The 6,756-nt window shown below is 33.1% G+C and overlaps 1 pseudogene; it reads right to left on the bottom strand.

The window, feature by feature from the left end:
• Nucleotides 1–275: 275 nt before the first annotated feature.
• Nucleotides 276–6,368, bottom strand: LOC107598013 (vacuolar protein sorting-associated protein 72 homolog; annotated as a pseudogene).
• Between the last annotated feature and the right edge of the window lie 388 nt (nucleotides 6,369–6,756).

Here is a 6,756-nt window from a genome sequence, read left to right as displayed (position 1 = left end):
TGGTAAGTTGGTTTGCTTTATTCAGGCCATATAGACTAGTCCTGACTTCAGCTTAAAGATAATTAAGAGAGGAATGTCCAAAGGCAGAACAAACATTCTAGAACAGTGACAGCTATAACACTGTGGTTGAATTTGATAGAAGAAAATCCCTCCTTCACACTTTGGTGGTGCATCACCCTATCGCCCTAATGAAGAAACCACCCCTGATTGACTGACTGATTGATTTCCTCTGTTCTCTTTCACTACCTACTTGTCCATCTTACTTGTGTATTGTTCTACATGCCTTGTTTAATAATGACCTTCTGGCGCAGATTTTTTGCAGTGGAGTCAGCTGGAGTCGCTGTGCCAGTGCAGGGCAGGCCATGGGTAGCCACATACTTTTTATAGGCTTCCCGGATGATCCTAAAGGCTTGTACATTAGCGTAGGGAATGTCTGTGATGGGGTCTCGGTAGAGCGCAGGCTTATGTGTAACAGGGCCAGATCTCCTGGACAGGAATTCGAGGAGTTAGGGACTGGGGAAAGAAATGGAAGGATTCATCTTCACTGGAGCATTTGGCAGGCACTGATGACAGGGAAGGGTTTACAGCAGCTGCATTAGTGGAGAGGACACTAGGCGGCGCAGTAAGAGTTGATTCTGACTGGGGAAAAGCTTGTGGAGGATGAGGGCCTGGATTCTGCTGGGCGTCTTGGTCCAAACTGTTAACTGACGTAATGTTAAAAAATATAAATTTAAGAGCTATAAAGACAAAAATAGAGGTACACTCATTTTTTTCTAATTACAATTTTTAAACAGTTTTACAATTATGTGTATATGATGTGTATAGACAAATTAATTGTGTGTATATATATATATATATACTGTATATGTATGTTTTTTTCCACAACCATAACCAAGATAAAAATCAACCTTCAATCTTTAAGTTTTTAGTTATTATAAATTAATCTTAATTAATACATTTTCAGTAATAAAGTTACATTTTTTGGCACAACTACATCTGTACCCTAAGATGACACAGTTAAACAGTGAAGCCAACAGCATGATTACAATTTTTAATTTGTATAAAATGAAAGTTTTTGAAAAAACATTAAAAATTTCATGTGATTTTTAAATTGTTTATTCTATTTATATTATACTTAAAAAAGCATGTTTAACATGTTTGTTTAAATTAAAAATATATATATTTTACACATTAAATAGTTGTTATGAAAAATGTTTAAAATGATGCATGCACACATAAGAAGCAAAACTAAACAGAAAAAAAATCATATACTTTTGATTCTGTCTTTTTAGGTCAAATCAATGAATGGAGGAGTATTTGTAAACATGAGAACACTTATTTACTTATTTTTAAGCACCAGGCAATATAAAGGTTAAATAGATACATAGTGTACACACCCACTGAAAGACAATAAAAGTCTTAAGTCTAAAATGCAAGAGAAGTAAAAATTAAACATCCAGGAAGAGATGAGGAACTAGGTGAAGTACCCCTCTACATCCACATTTTCCTCTTTAAGAGTGACATCAGACACCAGGGGCATGAGCACAGAGTGAAAGCGGATAACAGGACCCACACACTGACGCTTCATATGAACCTGTCGTTTCTTATCTGCCTCTAAACGCTCATAGTTTTCTGCCAAAAAAATTCATTAACAGCTATGAGCATTCAGGTTTTATAGACAGAACAATTTGCAGTTATCAGTTATCAATTCCTTACCCAGTGATCGAAGATTAATCTGTGCTATGATCTTGGCCTCTGCCAAAAGTTCCACCTGGGTCAAAGGTCGCTCATGTCTAGTACCCTTTCTTCGATGTGGAGCAACCTACCTCTCTTGCAGCCTTAGGTACGTCAGCCATGTGTGTTCTGTTGTTGACTGACGTACCGACTTCCTGTCTAAGACCAAAACAATTTCAAAGTTTACTAAAATGTACTATGACACATTCTCCGTAGTTTATGATGTGGTCGCCACGTGCTTAAGTTGTTGGTGTTTAAGGAAGGGATGTAAACCTGACTCACTGACAGCTAGCCAACAAACACGTTTTATTGCACTGGAATCTAATTCACATGAAGAAGAAACAATGACTTCAGAACCTGATGTTATTTTGTTTGTGCTTTATGAGTATATTGTAAATGTCCAATCAGAGGTTCATTGAAATGTTTTATTATTTTTGGAAACCTCTGTTATCATTACCATCCATTCACTTCCTGTTGGATAATGTTGTTGATATATACTGTTTGCTTTCTTCATAAAAACAATTTTTACGGCAGTCATATCTAGGAAAAAGGAAGGGTAAATATGTTTAAAAATAATAAATAAATAAATAATAATAATAATAATAAAATAATACTGTTTGTGAATCATTGCATAAAAATAATAAAGAAAATAGATTTTAAGCAACTAATCACATAAAACAGAATGCAACAAAATTGATAAATCAGAATAACTGATATATTTTCACACATACATAAAATTCTTTGAAAATATGAAAATATAAAGAATAATATATTGTTAACATATTACAACATATTGAATTATCACTTGTCTTTTCTTATAATGAATGTATAAATCACTCAATCCATCAAGTTAAACATGTAATGTCATCTCATTTTCCACCAACCACCAATGTAACTATGCAAACAATAAATTGAGACAAAAGTTTATGAATATGTTCAGCTTTATGTACATCTATGCATTAATTCATGAAAAATAAATTAATGAATTATTAGTGTTTTAATAAAGATATACATGTAAAAAAATATAATAGTATTATTTCATATATTGCATTATATTTTCCAGTATATTCCCATACTTTTGCATCTAATGACATATACTTTTACCATATACATACATACATACATACCATATACTTGTTACACTATTGACAAAACTTCTGTTGTGTATGTCTGGTTATGTCACATGTGCATGTGTAAATAAAGTGCAAAACTCTCACTTTTGCTGATGTCCTCCTGTAGTTCAGGGGGTTGTATTTGTTGATCTTTGTCTTGTCTGTCCTCCTGGTCAGTTCAACCAGTTTCCGTTGTTTTGGATTACAAGTGGTGTAAAAATATGTAAATGATCTGCCATTATTTACTTTATGTACAGAACGTACTGGTCACTCTTTTATACACAATTACAAAGAATAAGGACTGAAACATCAAAAAGGATGCAAAAGCACCATAAATGAATCATAAAACTAGTCCATATGACTCATGCATTATATTCCCAGTCATCTGAAGCTATTAATGGTAGTTTTTTATGATGGGTTTATGGTTCTTTTTCTTAGTAACCCTCCTATACCTTGTAGGCTTCGGTCACCACTCTGCTCTTCCGACGTGGCCCATCCTCCTCCTGCTCGCTGTCAGGTTCATCCCCTTCATCAATGTCAAAGTCACTGTCCACTTCATCTTCCGTTTCAGACAAGTCGCCCTTATATTCTTCATCACCTGATTCCTGCAGAAATCAAGTTTTCAGGACTCAAAGTCACAGAGGAGACACTAGACAGGTGCATTTTATTTGCATAGCGCATGGATTACATTCAATTAAGATATATAATGTATACAATATATACAGTATCTAATTTATTAGAATAATACTTTGTATAAATTTGTTGAAATACATGTCTGCCCTATTATTTTGTTCTTTATATACATATTGTAAAAAGCTATGCATATATTTATATATATACAGGTGCATCTCAATAAATTAGAATGTCATGGAAAAGTTCATTTATTTCAGTAATTCAACTCAAATTGTGAAACTTGTGTATTAATTAAATTCAATGCACACAGACTGAAGTAGTTTAAATCTTTGGTTCTTTTAATTGTGATGATTTTGGCTCACATTTAACAAAAACCCACCAATTCACTATCTCAACAAATTAGAATACTTCATAAGACCAATAAAAAAAACAATTTTAGTGAATTGTTGGCCTTCTGGAAAGTATGTTTATTTACTGTACATGTACTCAATACTTGGTAGGGATTCCTTTTGCTTTAATTACTGCCTCAATTCGGCGTGGCATGGAAGTGATCAGTTTGTGGCACTGCTGAGGTGGTATGGAAGCCCAGGTTTCTTTGGCAGTGGTAAGGAAGGGATGTAAACCTGACTCACTGACAGCTAGCCAACAAACACGTTTTATTGCACTGGAATCTAATTCACATGAAGAAGAAACAATGACTTCAGAACCTGATGTTATTTTGTTTGTGCTTTATGAGTATATTGTAAATGTCCAATCAGAGGTTCATTGAAATGTTTTATTATTTTTGGAAACCTCTGTTATCATTACCATCCATTCACTTCCTGTTGGATAATGTTGTTGATATATACTGTTTGCTTTCTTCATAAAAACAATTTTTACGGCAGTCATATCTAGGAAAAAGGAAGGGTAAATATGTTTAAAAATAATAAATAAATAAATAAATAATAATAATAATAATAAAATAATACTGTTTGTGAATCATTGCATAAAAATAATAAAGAAAATAGATTTTAAGCAACTAATCACATAAAACAGAATGCAACAAAATTGATAAATCAGAATAACTGATATATTTTCACACATACATAAAATTCTTTGAAAATATGAAAATATAAAGAATAATATATTGTTAACATATTACAACATATTGCATTATCACTTGTCTTTTCTTATAATGAATGTATAAATCACTCAATCCATCAAGTTAAACATGTAATGTCATCTCATTTTCCACCAACCACCAATGTAACTATGCAAACAATAAATTGAGACAAAAGTTTATGAATATGTTCAGCTTTATGTACATCTATGCATTAATTCATGAAAAATAAATTAATGAATTATTAGTGTTTTAATAAAGATATACATGTAAAAAAATATAATAGTATTATTTCATATATTGCATTATATTTTCCAGTATATTCCCATACTTTTGCATCTAATGACATATACTTTTACCATATACATACATACATACATACCATATACTTGTTACACTATTGTCTGTTGTGCTGTTGTGTATGTCTGGTTATGTCACATGTGCATGTGTAAATAAAGTGCAAAACTCTCACTTTTGCTGATGTAGTTCAGGAGTTCAGGGGGTTGTATTTGTTGATCTTTGTCTTGTCTGTCCTCCTGGTCAGTTCAACCAGTTTCCGTTGTTTTGGATTACAAGTGGTGTAAAAATATGTAAATGATCTGCCATTATTTACTTTATGTACAGAACGTACTGGTCACTCTTTTATACACAATTACAAAGAATAAGGACTGAAACATCAAAAAGGATGCAAAAGCACCATAAATGAATCATAAAACTAGTCCATATGACTCATGCATTATATTCCCAGTCATCTGAAGCTATTAATGGTAGTTTTTTATGATGGGTTTATGGTTCTTTTTCTTAGTAACCCTCCTATACCTTGTAGGCTTCGGTCACCACTCTGCTCTTCCGACGTGGCCCATCCTCCTCCTGCTCGCTGTCAGGTTCATCCCCTTCATCAATGTCAAAGTCACTGTCCACTTCATCTTCCGTTTCAGACAAGTCGCCCTTATATTCTTCATCACCTGATTCCTGCAGAAATCAAGTTTTCAGGACTCAAAGTCACAGAGGAGACACTAGACAGGTGCATTTTATTTGCATAGCGCATGGATTACATTCAATTAAGATATATAATGTATACAATATATACAGTATCTAATTTATTAGAATAATACTTTGTATAAATTTGTTGAAATACATGTCTGCCCTATTATTGTGTTCTTTATATACATATTGTAAAAAGCTATGCATATATTTATATATATATATTAAGAATATATAATTTATACAATATATATACTATATCTAATTTATTAGAATAATATTTTTAAAGCTGCTTTGCAAAATAAACAGTAAAAATCTCTATGCAATACATTGAGTTGAGCTGAATTCAAATAAATTTAAAGTGTAGCAAATAACCAAACAGAATAACTTAATGTGAAATAATCCAAATGTAAAATTATATACAAAATACATATAAATATAATTTACTGTATATCATTTTTCAAAATCCTTTTTATTTTTGTGATTTTTTTAGCATTGAAGGACTAAATAAATGCACAATGACTCTATAGAGTCATGTGATAGTGATCTCCTGACAGTCTCAAGACAATAATAATCCGGGTCATATTCTTACAGGTACAAGTCCAAACGTCCATGCTGAAGTAGAAATGTGTTACAGCTGTGGAAATGTGTCAACACAAGCCCGTGATGACAAGCCGCACAGGTGATATTTCATCACTCCTCCATAGGTGGTCTTGTAGAACTCATCCTCCTCTGCATCCAGCAGTCTGGACATGCGGTTGGTTACCCGCAGTCTTTCGAGGAGCCCTGCTGAAAATTAAGCTCATCCTGACACCTAAATCTATTTCACAGATACGTAAAGATGAAAATATATGTATTTATAATTAAAATGAATGGCATGATAAGTTCAAATAGAGCAGGGGACCAGATTTCAGGATATATAGGACTCAAATCTGTTGCATAAAGCAAAATACTACTGTATCATCAGGAGCACATTTGTAGGTTTTGAAAATATTATCAGATATACCAGCTTGACAGCTGAATAAATGTCAGACTCGCTAGTCTAATGTGGCATTAAAGCAGCACTATGTAACGTTTGGCGCTCTAGCGGTTAATAAACAGAACTGCACACATCCCGCGGAAGAACATTCCAACCGGAGCTACTTCTCTAAGTTTATGTCTATGGCGATTCACGCAGGTATGTGTTACTCCGCA

Source organism: Sinocyclocheilus grahami, unplaced genomic scaffold (assembly GCF_001515645.1).
Source record: "Sinocyclocheilus grahami isolate Dianchi unplaced genomic scaffold, SAMN03320097.WGS_v1.1 scaffold242.1, whole genome shotgun sequence".
In the NCBI taxonomy this organism is placed as follows: domain Eukaryota; kingdom Metazoa; phylum Chordata; class Actinopteri; order Cypriniformes; family Cyprinidae; genus Sinocyclocheilus; species Sinocyclocheilus grahami.
The sequence above is the reverse complement of the archived record's forward strand: the minus strand, read 5'-3'. Positions and strand labels throughout refer to the sequence as shown.